General features: G+C 43.4%; 1 protein-coding gene across 6 annotated transcripts in view; it reads right to left on the minus strand.

Annotated features, from left to right (window-relative positions):
* Positions 1 to 20,482, minus strand: part of RRBP1 (ribosome binding protein 1) — a 68,722-nt gene extending 48,240 nt beyond the window's left edge. For all 6 annotated transcript variants that reach the window (XM_063108199.1, XM_063108173.1, XM_063108190.1 and 3 more), the window contains exon 1: positions 20,263 to 20,482. The gene's annotated coding sequence lies outside the window, so the exon portion shown is untranslated. The remainder of the gene's footprint in view (positions 1 to 20,262) is intronic.
* Positions 20,483 to 25,755: the final 5,273 nt, after the last annotated feature.

A 25,755-nucleotide genomic window follows, 5' to 3' on the forward strand; every position in this document is an offset into this window, starting at 1 on the left:
TGAACCCACCATTCGCACTGTCTATGGACCAAAGTCCAAAGGGTCAGAGACAGCCAGGTCCATACCTTCCCAGCTGACAGTCCAGGCCACGATTCACTTGAGCTCACTGAGAAACTCCAAGAGGTGTATTTATTTGGACACACTCAACTTTTAACTAATATTGATGCTCACATCAATCCCCAGTCCCCTGACCTGGAGAGAGTGAGAAACAGTCCAGCTCCTTTAAAGAGGATCATCAAGAGAATGACTGAACAGCAGGCGAGTGTGAGAAAGGGTGAGTAAGGGGAGGCAGGGAGGAACAGAAGAGGAGGGGAAGAAGTGAACAGGCCTCCCCCAGGACTGCCCCCCCAAAATCTTTGGACATTGTGGGAGGCTGGGTCCAGGCTGGTTAGTGGATTAGACACTAAGATTCCCATTCCTCTTGAGTGGCTGTGAGGGAGGGAAATAGTGGGAGTTTCTATAAACAACAATCAAAAATCCAAATTTTGTCATTAGGACACATTAAAGAAGGGAGGTTGTTTTAAATATCTTGGCATCATATTCTAAGAAAATCGCTCTCATCACAGAATAAACACATGATTTCTTTATGCCTTTGCAATAAGACCCTTGCAGGAAGAGGGTTTAATACACTCATGACAAAAACTTCCCAGCACATGCTGTCCACGGTGAGAACTCTATCATTCCCCCACAGAACATCCCCCTGGTTTGGGCCAGACCAAGTCACAACTTTCCATTTTGGTTGTAACCTCTGCAAATAAAGTCTCAAGTGAGTTCACTGAGGCATCTGAATCCTGGGCAAGGAGGCATTTATATTTCCACGTGGATTCTGACCTCTGGCCATGGGCAGTGACAGCGTGATCCACAGCCAGGGTGCTGTCATACACCACAATCCAAGGAGGCTGTCACAAATTAGCCTTTCCAGGAACACACTCACAAGCTAGGTGCCAAAAGCAGACTGCAGCCTGCTCAGTCTGGGATGGATCCGGTGGGTGGGAGGGCAGGGACAAGCAGGTATGGAACGTTATCTGGTCAACCCCGTTTCTTGGTAGGCATCCACCACTGAAACTCCTCTGGGTCCTCACAAGGACCTCTCAGAACTTGGCCAACACAGACATGTCTAAGCACAAAATCTACATTATAATCACTATATTCAGTCTGTTCAGATGACAAAAAGCCTCTAAAACTCCCCTTCTCCAGAAGCACACCAACACCAGGGGCCTGGGTCACCCTGGCTGAGGCTCTGTAAACCCTAAATAGCTTCCCAACACCTAAGCACTCAAGGGGTGGTCTCTGTGGAGCTGCAGTTGGCAATGGTCACCAGACCCTGCCGCAGTGAACGGCCATCTACAAAGCAGGGCCTGTTTGCCTCCGAGGACTGTGGAGCTCTTTGCACCCTTGTGGTTTCCAACTTCCAAACTCCAGCAGAAAAGCCAAGGTTAGAAGATCAGCCTTTAATCATAGTCAACATAGGCAAACACAAGACACAAAAATGTATTCTGTCAGGAGCACAGAATCGAGAAAAACAAAATTAGGAGAGTATTTTTCCTCTGCAGCACACACATAGGTTTTATAGTAGCACAAATGTGTCTTCCCAACTTCTGTAGAACAAGTTGCCTTAAAAAAGAAATTACATCCCCACCACTAATTCCTGAGTAAGAATTTTTAACAAGAAATCTTTCATAGGAAAATGAAAAGCCCCAGTCTTAAGTAGCAATACAACAAAACATTTAAAGCTGAGGCAATACCACCACAGACAGCAAAGAAATCAAAATGAAAAACCACCTTTCTGTGGTTTTGCAGAGTCAATTCAGGTGGGAAAACATCATCCTGAGAGACCCCTGACTCACAGAAGTGATAAAGCCAGTGATATCTCTTGAACATCTTCTCAAGAGCATTCCTAGTGCTTCACTAACAGGCCCTCCAGCTGGAACCTCCCCCAGGACTTTCTGCCAGTGCCATGCCCGAGGGGCACAGAATTAGGCCAGATGCATGCCCACCCGTACCCTATATGGTTTGATCACAGGGAACCTATATTGTCAATTCTAGAAACTTTTGTGAAATATGTACTTTTACTCACTTTACTGCTAGTATGCTCGGAATGAAAGGCAAAAAGACAAAGGCCCAAGAGAGGAGGATACAGGAGGCCAGCCAGAGGCTCGGGGCCACTCCTGCACTGGGCTAACTGAAACTCACTGGCCCACCGCTCAGGTCCCAAGGGAATGGCTTTTCTTCTGTTCTTAGGATTTGGGGAACAAAAGCAATGGAAGACCCAAACTTTTTAGACATGGAATAAATACACCTGCTAAGTCACATGGCTAGACCATTTGGCAGATGGGATTTGGGTAGGTTTTGTGAAAGGACCCTCAATTGCATTCCTGGGGCTTGGTATCATCACTAACCAGCTACTCCACCGTAGACCACATGGGATGTTTGCATAGGCCACGCAGTCAGAGCGAACAAGCCTCCAGATCGATTTCCTGGGCACAAGGTGACTTACCAGGAAGGTACAGAACTAAGACTGAATAATAAAACAGAGACCCTAACACATCTGGCTGCATCAGAATTGACATCATCTTATTTTAAAAATATTATGAAATAGTTCAAATGTACAAAAGAATAAGAAGAAAAATACGAACATCCATTTATCCACCACCCAGGTTTATCAAATCTTAACATTTTGCCATATTTACTTGAAATATTTTATATTTGTATATATGTATATGTATCACCTCTCTTCCAGAAAGAACCAACACCCTGAACAGGTCAATTACCAATTACACATGTTTATGCTTAGATCACAAATGTGTGTCTCCACAAACAAAATATATCACTGCTTTGTGTGCTGGAAACACTATGTAAGTGACACTACTCTGGGTGTTATTTGACAACATTTTTTGACTAAACTCTTTTTTGAGATTTACTCGTATATATACACATAGCTTTTTGGTTCATTCATTTAAACTCCTATATCACATAACTAGATCACAAAGTATTATCCATACACCTATGCATTTAGATTTTTTAAATGTATGCTATTCACACAAAGCTATAGTGTGACATGTCTACCACAGAGTGAAAAATCTCCTTTACACCCCTGAACCCGGCCACCCAACTGGAGACAACCATTGTGACAAAGTCATTTTACCGTGTAGAAGTTAGTTTCTTCTAAAAAACTTTAGTACTTTTTGAAGTTAGGTTTTCAACCACCAGGAATTTACGATGATAAATGTCAGGAAATAGTGATATAACTTTTCCCCATCAATTTAATTACCCAGCACCATTTCCTGACTGGTCTCTCCCTTCCCCTCAGACTTGCATGGCTGTCTCGGTGCCATCGAGTAGATCCATTTCGGATTCTATACTTTTTTCTACTGTACTTATTTATGCCCTTCATCAATACCATACATTTGGCCTATGCATCCCCTCCAAAATTTCTACTGGGGTTCTTATTTGAGTCAACCTGAACTTACAATTGAATACAAGGAGGACTGACATTTGTAACTATAGAAGCTTCCTGTCAATGAACACAATATGCTATAGCACTAATTGATTTAAATGTTTCTTTTACATGTTTGGAAAGTTTATATAATTTTCTCAACAAAAGCCTTAAATGCCTTTTTGTTGGTGGTGGTAAGATTACTGCTTGTTTTTAATATGCTGGAAAAAAGATCTTTTGCAAACTACTTTCTCTATTACCTACCTATTTATAATCAGCAAAGTTATTCATTTTTGCGTATCACTTACCCAGCTATTATTCTAAGCTCTTGTCAAATCTAAGAGTTTGTAGATTCTCATTGATTTTCTTGGTAAAAAAATCATCTGAAGAAAAAAAAAAAAGACTATTGTTTCTTGCTTTCTAAACCTTATTATCAGGGCTGGTTGGTTAGCTCACTTGGTGAGAGCATGCTGTTGATAACATTTAGGTCCAGGATTCAATCCCAGTACCAGCCAGCTGCCCAAAACAAAACAAAAAAAACCTATTATCTCATTTCTTTCTCTTGGCTTAACAGAGCTGGCTGAGAACTCCCAGACAGTTGCAGGGAGGCAGGGGGCTGCCTTGCGGTATTCCTAAATTTCCACTTGTAATCTTCCACTATCACATGTACCAACTGTAGGTTTTTGGTAGAAATCTTTATCAGGTTAAGCAGTATGTCCTATATTCCTAGTTACCTTTTTTTTTTTTTTTTAACAATTGAGTATTGAATTTTAGCAAATGCTTTTTCTTTATCACTTGACATTCTCTCCTTTAACCTGAAATGTGTTAAATTTCAATAATATGCATTCTAATTTAACTCACAGATGGCTTCTATGGTATAACATTTCTTGATGAAGGTTCTTTTCTAACACATCACTAGATTTGGTTTGCTGACATTTTTGTGTGGAATTTCTGTGTGTGTTCTACAGTGAGAAAAATTAAGAGGTCATTCCTAGAGTGTTCGCTGGCCTTGGTATCAGGGTCACTCGAGTCTCATAGAGTGAGCTGAGAATCAGCCTTTTTCCCCCTGTCCTTTGAGACAGTTAGAATAAAACTGGGGTTACCCATTCTTTGTAGGTTTCGAAGAACTTGCCTATAAAACTGTCAGGATCGATGTTTTGAGATCTTTTCCTGGGGGGAGGAGAGTGGGTAGAATGCTGATTTTTAACTGCTGATTCAATTTCAATGAGGATTCTAAAACCAACTTTTGGGTTTGTGATCCAGCCTATATAATTAGTTTTCATTATTTTTTCTTCCATCTTCCACTGGTTTATTCTATTCTTTCTAACTTCCTGACATGGACATTTACTAATTTTCAGTCCTTTCTCTTTTCTTATAGCAAATATTTAAAGCAATACATTTCCCTCTAAGATCTGCTGTAGCTTCATCCTACAAGCTACAGTACACAGTATTTTCATTATTGTTCGGTTTTATTTTCTAATTCCCATATGATCTCTTCTTTGACTTGTGAGTTGGCAGTGTCCTCTACTTTCCTAAGACATAGGAGGGTTTGAACTATCATTGATAAATCCTAATGTAACTGCACTGTCATCAGAGAATGTGATCTGTGTGATACAGGTCAAAGCTTTCAGATTTTTAACCATGATGCAGAAAAATAAATTTTTATGTATCCCATATGTATACATACACATAAATAACAAAACTCTCATGAAAAAATAACCCAGTCTTAGTATGTGTGATGCATTGGTATTTTCTACACCATCAAAAAATGAAAAAAGGTTTTTTACAGCCAACTAAATTGACTTTGAGGCCCACAACAGGTTGGGCTTACAGTTTGAAAAACACTGAATTAGATTATATGATAATTCGTGAATTTTGGTAGATTTGGTCAGTTTTTATAAATATATGTGTCTTCTATGGAGTACAGGGTTCTACATGGATCATTATTAGTTCAACCTTCATAATCTATACAACCTCACTAGTTTTTTGTCTGCTTAATACAGCAGCTATTGAGAGTTCTTAAATCTCCCACTATGACCATGGATTTAGCAACATTTCCTTGGAATCTGTCAATTTCTGCTTTAATTGGAGGCAATTTCATTAGGCAAACAAAACTGGAAATGTTACATCTTCCTGGTAAAGTGCCTGCTATTATACATATTCTCCCCTATTACATAGTGACCCTCCTTGCCTTAATGATTTTTTTTTTTTTTTATTAAAGTCTGGTTTGTCTGATTATTTTAAAAGTTTTATCAACTTAAGGCCGGCCCGTGGCTCACTCGGTAGAGTGCGGTGCTGATAACACCAAGGCCACGGGTTCGGATCTTACATAGGGATGGCCGGTTTGCTCACTGGTTGAGCGTGGTGCTGACAACACCAAGCCAAGGGTTGAGATCCCCTTACTGGTCATCTTTAAAAAAAAAAAAAAAAGTTTTATCAACTTTGGGGGTGTAATATTGGCCTTGAATCTTTTTCTGTTCTTTACTTCCAACCTTTCTCTGTTAGTATGTTTTAAGTGGAGCTCTTAAAAATAGCATATAGGCTGGCCGGTAGCTCAGTTGTTTACAGCGTGGTGCTGATAAACACCAAAGTCCAAGGTTTGATCCCTGTACCAGTCAGCTGCCAAAAAAAAAAAAAGGATATAGCTGGATTTAATTTCAAGACCAGTTTGGCAATTTGTCTTTTTAATCAATAGGTGTAGTCCACCAACATCTATTGTGATCTCCTATATAAGTGGACTCAGTTATTTTGTGACCCTATATAATTGGACCCTTATTTTGTGCTTCCTCTTTACAACACTTTTTCTTTGCTTATTTTTCCCCTTTTCTGTACTCTATCAGATTCTTTAAACATACCCCTTTTTCCTTTAATGGTTTGGAAGTTAAACATTCTATTTTTTTTAGTGAGTACCCTTTTTAAAAATTATAATTTAAAATGTTTTTACCCTTACATTTTTCTAACAAACATATTTGCCCAAATTTCACTAATGCCTCCAGTCTCCTCCCCAACAGTAGAAGAACCTAGAAGGCCTTCAGCCTGGTGCCCTTCCACCTGACATGAGCCCCTCTTCCAGCTTGTTGCACCCCCGTCCCCATCACACACACAGGATCTAGTCATCGCTGTTTTGTCCCAGGCAACAGATACTTGTTTAAGTGACCCAAATATCTGCCATGTACTCCTCACTGCTTCCAGCATCTGGCTCCTTCTTTTAAGGACTTGACAAAGTATATCCTTGATTAGTTCTCTCAGCAATGATCTCTCCTTGATAAACTTTCTCAGTCCTCATAGCCCTGAAAAAATTTCTTTATTTTGCCTCCATTCTTCATTAATGTATTAGCTGAGTAAAGAATTACATGCTGACAGTTTTCTCTCACTGCTATGAAGTTATTATTTTGTCTTCTAGCCTTTTTTTTGGTGGGAAGAGGATTACTATTGATAAAAATGCTGCCAATCAATTTGTCATTCCTCTGTAATATCTTTTTTATCTCTCATTACTTTTAAGATCCATCTTTAGGGTTCTACGGATTTGACAAAATATTTTTAGGTGTATATCTATTTTAATTTAGGCTCACTGTGCTTTCTGAGTTTGAGGAGTTGATTTTCATCAATTCTGGAAAATCTCTGGCCACCTAGTTCTTTGCAAATGGTCTTGCCCCTAATTCCTTCATGTCAGAACTCCTAATTAGACCTCAATCTCTTTGTGCTACCATTCGGGAAAATTCCTCAGACATATGCTCCACTCACCAATTCTCTCTTCAGCTGACTCTAACCAGCTCTATAATTAGTCCTTTGAGTTATTCTGTTTTTTCTAGTGTGCCTGGCTTTTTTTCATGGGGTTTTTTCCTTTTCTGTTTTTCATTACCTTCTTTTCTACCTTTAATAGTGATTTTGTACTATATCTTCAGTAGGGTTTTATGAGCTAAATTGTTTGCCCATAGAGAGCTGTTTTATCTTTGCTTCAGCAAGTCCATCAGGGAATCAACAGCCAAGACCTAATTTTTAGAGGCACGGGCCTCCCCTGCGTCAGGACAAAAGAGACAGGCTTTAAAATGTCATCTCCCCTTGCCAGTTGGAAATGTTTTCTAGTCTGAGCCCTCCAAGGGTTCAGATTTTACATGGGGGTGTGAGGGGAGGCTCAGTTCCCACCCCCACCCTCAAACAAATCCCTGGTCCCCCTGGACATTGAAGTCAAAGACCCAAGACAATGGTGGTTGACAATATCCCCAACACCCCCATCCCCATCAGCCTCTACTGGGCCTCAGTCACTTCCCTCACCCTCAGTTTACGGCCTCTGACAATCTCTTTCACTACCTCGTAAGCACAGCTCTGCTTTGTAAAGAATGCTCATTAACCATCCAACATTTCTAAGTGTTTCGAGAAGAGGGTTTCAGATCACCTAATCTAAAATTTTAAGTGTAATTTCTTTTTTTTATTTTACTCAGAGAAACTAAGAGAAAACACAGTAAGTAAAAGATGGATTCTGAAATAATTTATTTCATGTTTTGAGAGGATGGAAATAACTGACTTCCTACTTTAAAGAAACAATGCTACTCATTTTAAAGAAGAGTTGAAACACTAAAAATAGAAACGTATTCTATTATAAGCCTTTGCTTATTCATCAGCCATTTCAGATTCAAGTTCTATGCCTGAGGAAAAAAATAAATTGACACGTTTTTGTATTTCTCCAAAATTACAGTCTTTGGAAAAGTGGGTACTTAAATGGACCTAAATCGTCTCAGAGCTTACAAGAAGCTTACAGGCTTCCGCTTATTAATGAAGAAAACATGCCTACAAGGTTAGGAATCAAGAACCCTGGCTTCTCAGAGTGGGCATGAACAGCTCAGATGTGCTGGCCCACAACAGATTCTTACCGCAGTAGACATTCATCTCCCAGAAAGCAGGGATCAGCGTGATCCACACTGCAGCCAATCCAACCTCAAGACATGAACTCCAAGTGTTTGCTGAATGAATATCTACTAAATATCATATCAGGACAGTATCAGCTTATGTACACGGTTATAAGAGCCAAACATAAACAAAACAACACAGGTATCCTGATGGAGGACAATAATGCACACAGTAGAGTCTTACACATTTTGGGAAAGTTATTTATTGGTTCTTCAGTTTTTACACTCTTGCAAATGATGTCTCTCTTAAGTTTCATTTTCTGTTTGTTGCTGGTATACAGAAATGTAATTGATTCCAGTAGGGTGGTTTTTTCCCCAGCAATCTCGCCTAATTCTAATAACACATTTATATAGTTTTTTTTTTTTTTTTAATGTTCTACATATATAAGCCTATGAATCACAGTTTTGTTCCTTTCTTCCCAATATTCATACCTTCTGCTTCTCTTTTCTTGAATTTAGGCACAGGGCAGGACCTCCAACACAGTGCTAAAGAGAAGCAATGACAGCAAGCATCCTGATGTTTCTGATTACAAAGGGAAAGATTTTGGTGTCTTACTGTTTAGTGTGATGTTTGTTGTAGACTTTTTGTAGACACACTTTATCAGGTTAAAGAAGTTGCTTTTTATTCCTAGCTTGCAAGAATAGATGCTGAATTTTATATAATACTTCCTCTGTATCAATCATACTAGTAAGATAATCATACTATTCTACTCCTGTAATCTATTAGCGTGGGAGATGAATATAAACTTTTCTTTCTTTTTGTGGGGGCAGCTGGCCAGTACTGGGATCCGAACCCTTGACCTTGGTGTTGTAACACCATGCTTTATACCAATTGAGCTAACTGGTCAGCCCCATATACATTCATTTTTAAATGTTAAACCAAGTTTGTATTCCTGGGATAAATATGATTTAGTTATTATACATACTGCTGGATTTGATTTGTATTTTCAGGTATGAGATTTGGCTGATAATTTTCCCTCCCCCTATTCTTTTCAGATTTTGTAACAAGGTGGCTAGCATCAAAACGAGGAGATAGATAGCACAATCTTTTTTTTTTTAGTTTGAGAACAACTGGAATGCTTATTCTTTAAATGTTTAGCAGAGCTAACCAGTGAAGCCATCTGGAGCTGGTATTTTCTTTGTGAGAAGTATTGACCATGGATCCAATTCCTTTAATAATTGTAGGACTATGCAGGTTTTCTATCTCTACTTGATTCATTGTAGATGAGTTATATTTTTCTAGAAATTTATTAATGTTGTCAAAACTTGCAAAATTTTTGCCATATTGAGATGTAAAAATTTTCTATGTATGATGTGTATTAGTAGTCCCCCTCTCCTCAATCCATGAAATATTTTTAATAAATGCCAATAGCATTCATTTTCTAAATTTATTTTTATTTAGCACAAGTTCTAACCAGTTATCTATTTAATATCTACAACATCTGTAGTAAAGTCCCATTTTACTTTCTTGATATTAATTATCTGTACCTTTTCTCGATCCAATTTTGCTTGAGAGTTGTCAACATTATTCACCTTTTCTAAGAATGAAGTTTTAGCTTTGTTGCTTCTCTACTATACAAGTATATTTGTTTTCTGCTTCATTAATTCTTTCTCATTGATACCGCCTTCTGATTGAGGTTTATTTTGCCTTTTGTAACATCTCAAGATAGATACTTAATTCACTTTCATCTTTTTTTCTTTTTAAATGCATTTAAAGTTAGAAATTTTCCTGTAAAATTTTAGCTACATCCTACAAGTTTTGATATGTAATATTTTCATTATCTTTCATTCAAAACATCTTGTTTTCCATTATTATTTTTTTGACCTACTAATAAATACTAGAAGCATTTTTAGATTTCCAAATATAGAGAGATTTTCTATTTTTCTTTTTATTCATATTTATAGTTTAACTGAACTATGGTCTGACTACCTGCTCTGTATAACTTCAATCCTTTAATATTTGTGAGACTTAAGGCCACAGATATGCCCAATCTGAAAATTCTGAAGTATGCACTAGAGTTGGCAGCAGTGTTTTATTCATATGCATATTTATGAATATATATATATATATATTTTTTTTTTTGGCAGCTGGCAGTAAAGTGATCTGAACCCTTGACCTTGGTGTTATCAGCACCATGCTCTAACCAAGTGAGCTAACCAGCCGGCCCTAGTGTTTTTTTTATATATAGTAATATATAAACCACATTCCTTATTGTTTTGTTCAAAAGTTCTAATTCTTACTGATTTTTGTATGCTTAGCTATCAATTACGGATGCACTAAAATTCTCTATGATAGTAGGTTTGACCATTTCTTATAAGTTCTGTCAATTTCTGCATTATATAGTAAGATTATGTTAGTAGATATACCCAAAGTTGAAACTGCTAAATCTTCAGACTAAATCGAACTTTTATCATTGTGAAGTGACTCTCTCTCTACATAATGCTGCTTCTTTTTTTCCCCTTATAGTCTATTGTATATAACATTAATAATACAACACCAGCTTTCTGTTAATAGTATTTCAACGGTATATTTTCTTTCATTCTGTTATTTTCACCCTTTCTGTCTCTTGTAGACAGCACTAAAGTTGGATTTTTAAAATCCAATATGATATCTTTATGTTTTAAGTGGGCTATTTCACCAATTTACATTTAATGTGAATGCTGACATATCTGTGTTTAAATTTGTAATCTTGTTTTGTGCTATTTTCCCACCTCCTGAGTTTCTTTTTTCCTCCTTTCTCATCTCTTTTTGTATTGCTTAAAATCATTCCACTTTTCTCCTCTACTATTACAGAAGTAATTCATGGTTTCTGTCCTTCAGTAATTACCTCTAAAAAATAACAACATTCAGGGTTCACAAAATTCAAAGTTAAACAAAACTTCATCCCCCCACTAATTCCATTAATCCTTCTCACTTAGATACAATTGTTTTCATGTATTTAATCTTATCCTGTTTCAGCCTCCCCAACATTTGTTTAGAATTGTCCAAATATTTACCATCTTCTTTACTCTTCAGTGCTTGTTATATCTTACTTATTCCATTTGGCATCACCTTCCTCCCAACAATATCCTTGAGAATTTCCTTTAGTGAAGATGTGTCAGTAGCTGTCTCACTTTATGCCTTAAAATGATTTCCTGTTCACCCTCACTGTTGAATTTTTCCCTCTAGTTGCTATATCACTAAACTGTCCAAGTGTAGATTTATTTTCATTTATCCTGCTTGGCTTTTTATTTTGTTTTTGGAATGGGTATCTCATTCATTCTATTAAATTCTCAGTCATTATCTCTTCAAATACTGGTTCTGTCCTCTCTCCTCTCCTGAAACCCCAATGAAACACACTTCTCAGTCTATTCTCCCTCATTCTTCATTGGTCTCCAAATAGTTGTCTGTTTGGTTCTCTAAGATGAATTCTGTACATTTTCTTCTGCTCTATCTTCTAGTTCATTTATTCTCTTTAGTTTTGCCTAATCTGCTGAAACCCATTTGTTAGATTTTTATTACCATTATTGAACTTTTCATGCCTACAAGTTGTACCTATTTCCTTTATCAAATCTGCTATGCCATCTTATATTTTCATGTTCCTTGTAGACATTTTCAATCTTGCCTAATAAGTATAGGAATTGGTGTTTAAAATCTGTGTCAACAACTCCATTATCACGTTTTTACAGATCTGTTCCTGCTGGTCCTCACTCCTGGTGCTTTGTATCCTTTCTGTTTAGTTATTCATAACTATGGACCGTTCATTTTCCTTTGATAATTATACCTGGGGATTCACTGAGCCTAGGATAAAGGCACAGTCCTTCAAAGATCTACTTGCTCAAGGACTGACCCAGGAGCACTCTGTCCAGGTTGACTTCAAAATAAAGAATCTTAAATCAGCTGGAGAGTTTCCCAGCACTCAGGTCATGTGATCTGCATGAGGGACAACTTATGATACCCACACTTCTCAGGATGTGCCCTCCCATCCTCCCTCGCTCTAGGACGGGGAATGTGCTTACTTCTGACTCTGTGGTTCCTATTCTTAGGGGAGCATCTCCCTTCATGCTGTCCACTTTGATCTCTGCCCCCTGTGCCCGAAGTTGCCATCAAAACTTTTGCCCAGTTCACCAAAGGCCCTCAGGATTGTGTTTACCCTCCTGGATTACATCTTTCACCACTTTCCTCAGTATCTTCCAGGCCATTCAATGTTTTTCAATAGGTGTTTTTTATGTGTTCTCTAGCATTTGCCCTAGTCTATCCAAGTCAGAAGACTGGTCCAGACAACACAACCTACCCTATCACCAGAAACCAGTGCCCCCTTCCATCTTTAAGCTAATCGATTTGGCATTGTTTCCACTCATAACCAAACCAAATCCCAGCCAACCAAGCTCTTAAAAAGAAAGGGAGAGCATCACTGCTATGTGACTGGAGGGCTACCTGTTCTGAGCAGACTACTCCCAAACTGGACCTGGATATACTTCAATACCAGGTTGGGGGCGGGGGGAGGAAGAGCTCCTTCAGGAGTATCACAACACTAACCCCTGGAGGTGGGCAGATTATCTAATTACAAACTTGTGAGACAACTGAATGAGGTCTGGTCCGCAACTGTTGCTTCCTTTGTTTTTTGGAACTCCACCTTGGGGGGGAGGGAGGAGTTTCTGATGAAAAACTCAAGATCAGAGCTCTGCAGAACTCCCTTCATTTAACTCCTGAGAGAGGAGCCACTTTTCCACGTGGATTTAAGAAATAGCATTTGCTCATTGGCAATAAAATCTGACCCACTCTCACAAGCCCTCTGCAAAGGCCCACCTTTGATTAACAAATTCTGCTGGCCAAACATTCCCACCTCTATGACAAAACAGAACTTCAGCATAAGTAAGTTATTTCTCATTTATTATCAAAGATAACTCAAACATAATTCTGGTTCCTTTTTAAAGCCAGCCATTTTATAACATATTTCAAGTACTCATATTGCTTGGACTCTAAAGCACTTTGGGGGCCGAGCCCGTGGCGCACTTGGTAGAGTGCTGCGCTGGGAGCGCGGCAACGCTCCCGCCGCGGGTTCGGATCCTATATAAGAATGACTGGTGCACTCACTGGCTGAGTGCCGGTCACGGAAAAATGACAAAAAAATAAATAAATAAATAAAAATAAAAAAATAATAAAGCACTTTGGGAAAAAGGTCAGGAACTTTCTTCTAAAGCTGAACATATGCCTCCTTATGGCCAGACCACCTGCCTCAACCATCATTCCACCCCCCAGCCCCCCACCTGGCTTCCACGCAAAAGTCCTCTGAGATGAGACACCCCCCATGAGGTGAGGTAGGAGAGTAACCTTACCAACTCCTCTCACTCCTTAGTCTGACCAAGAGAAAAGAAAATGTAATGCTACACAAGAGTTCTCCCCCAACTACTAAGGAACACTTTTGCTCACTAAAGACAAAATCCACCTCTTTTCAGAGCAAGCCAGCACAATGTTCAAACCAAGCTAACGTCATGTTTCCTGGTGAGCGTGTCATTGCTGATATTCTCGGTCGTTCTGCAGGCCTCACCTGAGGCTCATCAGTCATACATCAGTCATACAGGGTAATACAGGACACTCGCTGCCCACTCTCCTCCCTGAGCTGGCACCGATAACTGGGCAGGGCCCAGTCCTGTCAGTGCTGTGGATGACAGACTGTGGAGGAACAGGCAGCTGGAGAGAAATCCAACCAGCCTGGAGATTCAGGGCGCCCAGGAGATAGCAGACACCAAAGCCTTCTACTGTGCTGGCAGAGCAGGTCCACATTTGTCCACATCCCTCCACAACATGACTGTCAATTTCTCAACTGGAGCCAGGCTGGAAGTAATCCAAAATTCAATTGCATTTGGCTCTGGAATATATTTTTGTGTTTATATTTGATGCTCTAGGAATCCAGACTACTTCAGGCTAAATAGCAATATACTCACAAAATATGAGTTCTAGAAAATCCACCTCTCCATTAGCTCTGCAAGAATGGCATCTCTTGTGTGTCTGTCACTGTTCTAGACACTGGGGATGCCTTGGGAAACAAAACTAAAACCTCTCCAGAGCGGGAGATGACACAGCCAGTCAAATATGGGACATATCAGATGGTGGTAATGAAGAAAAAGCAACGCAGAGAAGTGGGACTAGGAGTGGGGGTGGGGGGGGTGTCAGAGGTTGTCACTTTAAATAGAGTGGTCATGGACCTGCTGGAGATGGGGGAAACGCTCCCCAGGTAGAGCAACAGCCATGCAAAGGCCCCGAGGCAGAAGCATGCCTGAGAAACAGACAGGAGGCCAATGTGGCTGAAGCAGTGGACAGGGAGATGGTAGGAGTGAAATCAGAGCAAGAGTGGGGCCTTGGAGGCCACCATAAAGATTTTGGCCAAAGAAGATCATGAACAGAAGAGTGACGTGATCTGCTCTGGGAACAGACTAGAAGGCAGGAGCTAAGGGCAAAAGCAGGGAGACCACTTTGGGGACTGGTAAAATAACCCAGGTGAGAGAGGTGAGAGGAGTCTGGCCCAGGGTGGTACCAGCGGAGGTGGTGAGAATGGTCAACTCTGGGGCTGTTTCAAAGGTAGAGCTGATGGGATTTGCTGTGTATGGGACCCAGTATGAGACAGCAGAGAATTAAGGACAAACCGAGGTTTGCAGCCTGAAAGACAGAGCTATTTGGCCTCGTTTCACTTTACATGAAGAGGAAACTGAAGCCCAGGGAGGAGAAAAGTTATGTCCAAGGTCACACCACTCATTTCTGGAATTAGAACCCCCAACTGGTGCTTCTCCCCCCTCCCTCCCACAGGTCAGTGGGAGACACTGGTGGCTAGCCAGGTCACAGCCAGATGCCCTCCAGCCCCAAGGGGCTGCCAATACCTAAGCACGTCACGTAAAGTAGGATGCTGGTAGATCAGAGCACAGGCCCTGCCCAGAGAGGGCAACCACAGTCCACAGTTGCCACTCAAGAAAGTCAAGCTGGTGTGGCCAGAAATTCCCATTTTTCCCAAAAGAACCTCCAAATCTAGATTTTGATGATAAAAAAGTCTCCATTTTTAAAAGGTGGCTCAATTGTTCAATAACATGAGGTTGGCCAAACAAATCTCATGTGTAGACCAAGTTCAGTCCACACAAGGCACCAGCTTGGAACTTGTCTCAAGACAGCCTAACACAGACGTTGCTTGCACATACCTTGCCCAAGGTGAGGGTACGGAATTAAAGGTTTGGGTTCAAGATGGCTTTTTATTCCAACTTTTGAGTCAGCAGACAATATTCATTATCACTATAAACAGCAGATAACTTCCGGCAGTCTCAGTGAGCCTCCTTTCCAGCCAACAAGAGATTAAGTAGCTGTCCATCACTCAGATTCTTCGTTTAAAGTTAAGCTTTGGTTTTATGCTATTCTATACAGAGTTCTAAGATAAGCCCACTAGTACAACCAAGAATTCAAAAATTCTTCCCAAGCACTACCCAATGATCTTTTCAAAGTCATACAGAGTATAACAGAGCCTTGTAAATAGTCACTGGCGTAGGACACAATTTATGACAACCAAGTACATTGGGAACTTACTGGAACTTGTAAGGTTTGGAGATTGGGCACGTATTACAGTCCTGCCAAGATAATCTAATTTGGAAATTACAAAACACCCCTTATACACTGAAGTTGCTGCCCATTGCTAGACAGGTGGGAAGAGATACATGTTACTTAAGGCACTTAAAAGAAACACAGTTGTGTCTGGTTTTTAGACTTGGGAGTCTGGTTGCCTGTTTCAGAAGACTCATTCTGGATTTACCTAGAAAAACAGTCTCCTAGGAAGCCCCTGAGTTAATTTTCTATAATACTAAGTGGTCTCCTAGGAAACCCCTGAGTTAATTTTCTATAATACTAAGTGGCCCCTCCTTACCCAAGCTCTTTCATTTAAATATTTGCTTTCCTTACAAGCCATATGCTTTCTATCCAGTACCTATTTATTTTCCGTGTTTGGTACATTTGCCATTTTGATACTGTCGGTATTAGGCAAAAATCTCTCCAGGGTAGGACCACTATCTGTGCTGCCCCCTCATGCCCCCTTTTTCCTTGGAATGTAGTTTATAATGCACACAAAAAGTTGGGACTAATGCTTTCTAAAGGTAATATTTTATTAGGACGAAGTGTATGAACTGCTACTAGTCAATTGTTTTTGACCTACAAAATGGGCAATTTCACATGGTTCAACATAATAATATTTCTATCTGATCAGGAGGAACAGAGACTTGAATGTTCAGAGAATACCAGCTACCTCTAGACCGGTGCTGTCCAACAGAATTTTCTGTGATGACAGAAATTATCTAAATACACACTGACCAATATGTGACTACAGAGCACTTGATATGTGGCTTATGTGAATAAGAAACTGAATTTTTTATTTTATTTAACTTTAATTGTTTTAAATCTAAGTTGCTACATGTGGCTACTGTATTTGACAACACAGTTCTAGACAGCGGCTTATTCAGACAAGAACTAGGTCTCTTGTATTTACAGTGTTCGAAGCCCCAACACACAAGAGATAACTTGATTAAAAAATGAAATGAAAAATACCTGCCTGCACTGCCACCTTTTCAACTGGCTTCCCACCTTCTTGCCACTGAAGTTCTTAATTCTAATCTCCTAGTTCTGTGTCTTCCCTCACGTAATTACTATCCAAGGAAGGTGGGATCACATGGCCCACAGGTGAACACTGGGAAGGCTGAGCCCACACTGCCTTGCAGCTGGGCAACAGGAAGTGGCCCGACAACCCCCAGATCTGCTGGGCCTCCATGATCTCATCCACTAAACAGGTGACAACCATACCTACTCTACAGAATTGTTGCCAGGCCTAAATGTACGTCAAAGTTGTGGAATCTGATTCTAAACCATAAACCTTAAAAATCAAGCTGGGCTCGGCTTCATTCATCCAATGAGAAAGCTGGATAACTACTGAGAATATATGAACAGGTATGGTTGTCCACTTCATGTAATCAGTATTTATTATGTTATAGGCCAGGCTTAACCAGGCCCAGGATATATGACGAATAGTACAGTCCCTGCCTCCTTAATTCTGATCATTATTTTTTTTTCTCCTGAAACAAGATTTTAGCAAAGAAAAACCTAGTGTCTCAAAAGAACTGTTGACTCTGCCATTGTGTCATGCATCTATTAAAATTCTCACAGATTAAAAAAAAAAAAAAAAAAAGAAGTAACTAACAATTCTTATTTTATTGAATATTTTTTATCAGTATTGGGTACTGTTGCATGAATTTTTCAGAACCTATGGAAAAGATAATATCATCTTTCTCATTAGATCTATTAATAAACTTCACTTGATCATAATAAATTATTTTTAATGTGTCAATAAAAAATAAATAAATAAATAAATAAAAATAAAAAATTCTCACAGATAAAAGAACAAGTAAGATGAGTCCTGATACTTTTAAAAGGTGTTCTTGCTACATAATAAACCAATACTCCAATTAAATCATTTGCATTCAAACGTTTAAGCCAAGTTTGGTGCTATACAATAACTGCAGCCTGTCTGAGTTGGAGTTCATTTCAGCAAAGAGCATAATCACCCAAATGTGACTGGATTCAGGATTTATTTAAAACTCTCCCATCACCAAAAAATATTCATACACCATGGTACCACTATAACTTCTTAATCTCACTGTAGATGATCAGAGGCCAATTGCTATGTATTAAAGGACAAGAGTTTTGTTATAACATTGTGCCTACGGCTCTACCCACTGGAAATCCTCTGCTTCCAAATCCCAAGATCTCTTTCGTGTCCCCAACTCCCACCACACACACACCCCTCCCAATCTTGGCCTCCTGCAGGCCTCAACTGTCCCAGGAGCCCTATAAGCCAGGTTTGCAACGTTCCATGTAGAGGAAAAACTGAATGTACTAGGAGATCTGCCCCCACCCACCTTTCCTCCTTTGCTTAAACAGAGAAGGAAGTGGCATCTCCAGGACCTCAGAAACGGAAGCTTCTTTCTGGAAGGGAAACGGGTTGGCAGACTATAGTGGGACTGACCTTTGGAAAGTTCACAAACAACTTAAGACATCACCACAGTAAGTAGCATGGTGCAGGATCATGGAGATTTCTCTGGGTGCCAAATTAACTTACAGGAAGTTAAGACCAACAAAGAGTATAAGGAGGGAGACAGGGATGGTGGGAGAATGCTCCCCAATTGCATAGGGCTGGTGTAAAGTTTGCAGTTGTTCTTCCTGGGAGTGCTGGATAGAAGATACAGGTCTCCAGGGACACGCAGTTCTGTGCAGATATCTAGCCTGAGATATGAGGCTTTCTTCGGCCCATTTCCCCAAACTCCAGAAAATGCCATCCAGATGGCCCCTACTCCGAAGGTTCCAGCTTGCTGAGTGAACAGTTGAGCAAACAGTGATGTGGGAGGCCTCCCAGAGCCTCCAAAGTTTCATTTCCTTGGTGCTTCCCATTTTCTCCTGACCTCTGACCTCCCAGAGTTATTACCAAACTGCCTTCCATTTGTACAAGGTCCCTGCACTTCCCCGTGCTCTGTGGCTCCCGACCCTATCATGGGTGGGTGGTGCTTCCTCCAGGATACAGACAAGAAGATCTAGGTTCAGACAACTTAAGGGACCTAAGCCCAGAGGCGGGTCAGTAAGAGTGGCCTCGGTGTGGAATCTGGACTCTGTGACTTCTTCAGCCCTGCGTCCACAGCAGGCAAGCTGAAGCCAGGCCCCCGTTCCCCCTTATCCCGCATGCCCTAAAAACGCATCCCAACAGGAAAAGCCCACACTTGTTGACTACTTCCTCTGTGTGCTAGATCTCCACAACTCTTCTCTCAAGTGGAAGCGATGAGGTGCCCACATTTCAGACAGGTAAATGGAGACCCCGGGCGAAACAACTTGGCCTATGTCACCTTCAACGGTGCCAGGACACCATACAGAGCTACAGCTTGTGATGTATAACCCGGGGAGGGGTCCCTGAGGCATCCCAGACGCCCCACTGGCAGCGCGGGCCCCAGCCGCCCTCCCCTGCCCAGGGCGCACCCGGAGCGGGCGTCAGGCCGGGTGCCAGCACGCTTGGCCGGCCGGGCCGGAGGTGTCCGCTTCCGCCCGGACCTGGCACCCCCGGCCCATTCATCGTGGCCGGAGGAGAGCTGGGCAGGGCCCGGGGTGTCCCCGTCCCCGCGCCAGGCTCAGCCGGGGAAACGGCACCCCGGCCCCGCCGCCAGGGGGAGCAGGGAGCCGCCGCCCGCACTCCGGGAAGTTGCCACCGCGGCCGCCCGGGCGTCCGTGACCCGGACGGCACCCGGGGCCCGCACGGCGAGCCCCGCGGCCCCTGCCCGCCCCGTCGGGGCCGTCCCGACCCCCTGCCGCGCCACCGGGCCGCGGGCCAGCGGGTGCCCCATTCAATCCCGCCCTCCTCCCCCCGGCCGCCCTCCGCCGCCTTCCGCCCCCCCCAACCCTCCGGCCCGGACTCCAGCCCGGCAACGTCATCCGGCGGCTTCCCGAAACTTAACCCCTTCCTCCGCCAGCTGTGCGCAGCCCCGCCCCGCAGCCAACTTTCTTCGCCCAACTTCGGAGCGCGCGGGCCGGCCCGACGGCCCGGCCGGGAGGGAGGCATCGCCACGTCGCGCCACCGGCTGCTGCAGGTCCCCCAGCCGCAAGGGGCGAGAGGTCCGCACCGCGGGGAGCGCTCGGCCGACGCCCCTGCACGCGGGTTGGCCCCGGCACACGCCCCACCCCACACCGAGCCAGACCCCGACCCCGAGGGTCCGCGGCCGCGGCGACGGCGGGCGGCGGGCAGGCGGGCCGACGCCGCCGGGGAAGCGGCCGTCAAGGAGACGTGTCACTCGCGGCGTGGCGCAGCCGGCTCCGGCCCCCGACGGCCCGGCCCGCGCGCCGCCGCCGCTACCGCAGGGCCGGGCCAAGTTTCTTACCTGCGGCCAGAGACGCAAGAGGGAGGGCAAGAGAGCAGGAGGAGCCGCCGCCGCCGCCGCGGAACCGAGAGAGAAGAGCCGACCAAGCCTCCACCGAGAAGCCGCTCCCGAGCTGCTGCAGGCAACGCGACTCCGACACCGCCCGCCCCGTCCGCCACCCGCTCCGGCCGCTCGTTGGCTGCGTGCGCGCGTGTGGAGTCGTGGCACTTTCTGCCTCCGAGCTGGCGAACGGCCCCCTCCGCCGGGATCGCCGCCTCCTGCCTTCCCCACCCGGGCCAGCCATTCATCGAGCCGCCTCTCTCCATTGGCCCGAGCCCCGCCACTCTGCCAGTCTCTGGCCAGTCAGGAAGCAAGCGACCGCGCTGCGGCGGCGGCCATTGGGTAGAGAGGAGGGTCTCCGCCTCGGCCAATGGGAGAGGGGAGGAGCTGCGGCTAGCCACGGGGGGCGGGCCAAGGAGGGGCGTGGCCGCGCTGCGCGGTGCTCGGCTCTACGCGGGGGCGGGGCCTGGACGCCCCGCCCACCGAGGGCCGGCCGGTCCCGCCCACTCCGGGCCCTCCGGGCTTTTCGCAGTCACAGACTTGGGGCCAACACTACCTAGGCGGGTGGCGGAAGGTTCGAATCCCGTCGACCCCTGGCCTGCCCCTCTGGGCACTGTCGTGCTGAGGTGGCAGTGGGTGTTACCCCGAGCAGAGTTGCGCAACTCGCGAACAGCCAGAGAAAATGCTTTATTTAAGCCCAGCTAACTTCCCCCTAAGCAGCGCCCCTTCAGGCCCCCGGGTGTGAGGACAAGTTCTGCTAGGGGCCAGCTCTGGGAGGGCAATTTCTTATCTTCAAAGAGATTGCAATCAGCACCAGAAAGAATTTCCTTGAATAAATGAAAGAATTGGGGTGGAAAAATCAGAAGGTGCAGGAGGAATCGAGGCGGACGTCATTGCACCCATTGTTAGGGAGGGTAAAACTGAGGCACGGGTCTGTTTGAGATACTCGTTCAAACCACAGCCGGCAGAGCAATCATTACAGTTGAACTTTTGATGTTTTATTCCCTGTAATGGTGAGGGTGAAAGGTTCTGATCTAAGAAAACTCACCTATTTTCCAGAAAACTGAGCAGTTGGTACTTTCTCATTACATGACTTTACCCCCAATATTAGCCAACATTCTCTCTTCATAACTAAATAATCTTTCAATTAAAATAATTTTAGGCTTCTGTCTTAAAGCTAATCTTTTGAACTTGAGCCAAAGCCAGCTTCTTTGAAACATAGGTTTCTGAGAGGCAGAACGGGCTGTGGCTAACTGATCTGCCCTCCATACCACTTCCCTGGCCCTTGTGGCTGAAGAATACCAACACCAAGCATAGTATCTATTTATTGGACAATTTCAACACCCTCCCCCCATTTGTCATTGGTACCTTACTAATTTTTGTTAGAAAGATGTACCTTACTAATTTTTGTTAGAAAGGAAAATACAAGCCTTCATGAGGGAATAAAGAGGGATTGGGTAGAAATTAGACCATTCATTCCTATTTTTAATCCCAGCAGTTCCTTAGCGTATTAATGATTAATCAACAGGAATTAACCTGGATTAGCTTTCAACACCCAGTCATTTTCTAGCAGTGAGTCCCAGCTAGAATTAAAAGTCAAGAATCTCAGCTTCTGGCTGGCAATTGTTACCAACCGGTTTTGCTTGACCACAAGTAGGCCGTTTCACTTCTCTGAACATAGGAGTACTCCTCTAGGACACACCCTCCCTCTTCTGGGTTTTAGGAAGAAAATGCATTCATTCATTCATTCATTCATTCATTCGCTGGTGTTTGTTGAGTGCCTGTATACACTACAAAGCTGGGCAAGCAGCCTAGAGTGATACATAGATCCAGTAATGACCTGACAGATCTCAAGGAGTTGTCTGTGGGCAGGGACCCCCTTTATTCTGTTCACTGTCTTGGTTTAAGTTTTCCCAGAAGCACATCCTAGCAGGAGGGTTTGGTTCAGGTGGTTCATTTGGGGGAATGATCATAGGAAACATTGGTAGAGAAGCGGGATGGGAAGGAGCCAGGCTAGCACCCAGGAAACAGGCCCCTGCCATCCCATGGATGGCAGTCCAGTGAGGAGCTCTCAGGTGAGAACAGGTCATTTCAGCACAAAGTGGACAGTGTGGTTAGAGGAGGAGGCCCAAGGTGCTCTGGGAGCTCCTGGCAGGGGAGTTACGCCAGACTGAGGGGAGCAGGGGTGACAGCAGAGGCTTGAAGGACAAAAAGGGCACACCAGACAAGGAACAGCATGGACAAGGAAAGGCAGGATGACCTGAGATAGTGTGATGCATGGGGACAGAGCCCAAAGGCGAGTCTCCAGAGGTGGGCATGAGGGAAACAAGGGAATTTTCTTAGGATGATGTAAATGTTCCATGTTTTGATTATAGTGATGATTAGTTACATGACTGTGGTAAAACTCATCAAAGTGTACACTCTTAAAGAGGGTGAATTTGGTTTGTAAGCAAATTTTACTTCAATCTGACTCCAAAAAAAGGATGTATTAGGTTTTTGTTATGTGTCAAAAACAAGTAAATCATTCTTATTAGAATTTCTTAAAAATTAAACATACGAGAATAATTATCTAGTATGGCCCATTAACTTATGATAGTGCTTTGCTTACTCTTACTAAGTTAAAAATATTACTTTTAAAGAGTAGGCAGAAAGATAAGACTATGTCTTCCAGTTTAAAAAGAGGTTTTGCTTTATCAACAACTAAGAAAGGGTGATAAATGACAAACAATAAAATGTCATGAAAAAATAAGTTATCATAACAATATATAACGTGCTTAGGTCTCATCACATGCCACGTACCATTTGAGATGCCTTGTGAATAGGGAAAGTTATTTAACTCTCAGAAAAACCCTCTAAGGGAAGTAAAGTTCTTATCTCCATTTTACAGATGAGGAAACTGAGGCACAGAGAGGCGAGTAAACTGCCCACCATCACAGGGCTAGTCACAGGAGGAGCATTTGGCCTCAGGGTCCATGCGAATAACCACTGCATTCAGTACCAGGTTTTGGAAGGTGTGCTCTATCTGTCGGAAGCAGGTGTTGAGCCTAATCCTCTGGTGGTGGTGACTGAAGGAAGGGTTTATGATCAATGACAGCCGTGATCACTCTCTCAACACTCTCTTTTGGGTGACTATGATGCTTAGCTAGATTGGGGACCCACTGGACTGGAAGACCATCCATCACAACAACTCAGGTGAAAGGTGATAAGGACTTGATCAGGCAGTGGCAGGGGTGGGAGGCACAAGGGTCCTTCATGATGGGCATTTAGGATGTAAAGTAGGTGAGGCTTGGTGACCACTAAGTGAGGGAGGGGGTGGGGCCACCTGTGAGCCCCTGTGTCTGGCCTGAGTGACAGGGAGCATGGTGATGTCACTGCTGGGGCAAGACACACAGAAGAATGAATAGGTAGGGAACAGGAATTGGGAATGTTATATTTTGTTTTGATATGTTGATTTGAGGAGCCTGTGGGAAGTCTAGGTGGAGATATTGTTTCTGTGCTTCTGAAGCGCAGGGGTTGAGGCCAGGGTTAGTGATATAGTTTGGAAACCTAGGCATGCCAATGGAGATTCAAACCCCAGGGACACAAATGATCATACGCAGCATATAGAGCTGAGAGCAGTAGGTGGATAGGGACAGGAGAAATCCAATGCTTGAATCCTGGACAAAAAGGAAAATCCACAAAAGGATCTGTATCAATCAGCTTTTGCTGTGTAACAAATCACTCCAAAACTCAGTGGCATAAAACAAGCATGGTTTCTTATTTGAGTTCCCGTATCTGTGGGTGAGCTGGGGCTTAGCTGATCTTGGCTGCTTTGCTCATAGGTCTCTGGGTGGGCTGGAGGCTCGCCTCAAGCCTGGGTACCTTAGAAGCTCTGCTTCACTTAGCTCACCCACTCTTTGTGGGATCAGCAAGCTAGAGGGGACATTTCTACATATGATGATGGTTGAAGCAAAAGAAAACAAGCAGAAATACACAAGGTCTTGAAGCCTAGGCTCAGAACTGTGTTGCTTCCAACTCATTCTGTCAGCCAAAGCATGCCATTTAGGTGGACCCAGATTCAAGGGGAGGGGAAATACAGGCAGGAGTAAAGAAATGGCACCAGTGATGCAATCTAGCATCGAGTCAAGAGGGGGTGATGGAAAAGGTCCCTCAGGAGAGGATTGGTTCACAGACGGGAGAGTTTCAAGAAGCAGAGAATGGTAAGCACCGTTCAGTGTAGTCTGGAAATCCAGCAAGATAAAGACTGCGGTGTGTGTTCAATGTGGCAACTCTTCAGGAGTCACCAGGGACTTTGGGGAAACAGCTTTAGAGAGGGGGTTGGCAGTGAGGTGGCCACCAGATTGTGGAGGGCCAAGGCATGAATGGCAGGGAAAAGGTGGAAGCAAGGCGCATCCATTCATCCAATAGACGAATGCGGCTGGGCACCCACGGCATGTCAGTCACTGCTCTGGGGAGTGCTGGGGAGACAGCCGTGAACAAGGCCAAGGGCTTCTTTCATGAAGCTCACATTCTAGTGGGGGAGAGACAGCAGATAATTCAATTGATACATACGCAAGATGAATTAAAGTGGTACAGAGGGCTGCAAGGAGAGAGAACAGTTCATGTGATCGAAAAGGGCAGGGGCTTTGGACATGGGGAATGCAGTGGACGTCAAGAAGATGGTCAGAGAAAGCCCCTCTGGGGGAGAGGATGGTTGAGTTGAGACTTAAGGAAGAGGAAGTGCAAAAATCCTGGGACAAGGAAGAGCTGAGCAGCTGGTCCAGGGAACAGAAAGAAGGTTATGTGGCCAAGCTCAAGAAGAAAGGAGAGAAAGCCCTGGGATCTGCAGGCAGGAAGGTCCCAAATCAGGGAGTCTACAGGATGCAATGGGAAACTTTAAGCAGAAGAGTAATACAATCCATCAGACCTGCGTTTTAAAAGATCACTTCAACCGTGGGATGCAGAGTAGAATGGACAGAGTAATGGAGGATTTGGGGGACATAAGTTAGAAGGCTATTGCAAGATTCCAGGCAAGATATGGTTGATGTGCTGGGAAATATTTAATAAATGGCTCTCAGAGACAGGGGCAAGGGCACTCCCTGATTCATAGCATTTGCCAGTTTCTATGGTGTAAACACTCTGGTCAGAGCTTGTTGATTTCAAGCTATTTGAGTCACTGCAGGTAAAGATGGGAAGAAATTTGCAGTAACATACCACTATATCCTGTCTCTAGCAGTATACACAATAGACATACATAACCTCACAAGTGTAGACAATAAATATAGTAAAATAATTAGGAAGTGATGATTTTGAGTATTTATTACATTTGTTTTTAATAAAATCTATTTCAGTAAGTTTATATAATTAAATCTTTAATAATGGCTGTGTTTAACAAACTGCTTGAAAAAATTCCTAAAAATGTAACTATCAGCTCTCGAAAGCAGGCTGGCTGGCTCCACCATACCACTGAATATA

This window comes from Cynocephalus volans, chromosome 1, assembly GCF_027409185.1.
Source record: "Cynocephalus volans isolate mCynVol1 chromosome 1, mCynVol1.pri, whole genome shotgun sequence".
Classification (NCBI taxonomy): Eukaryota; Metazoa; Chordata; class Mammalia; order Dermoptera; family Cynocephalidae; genus Cynocephalus; species Cynocephalus volans.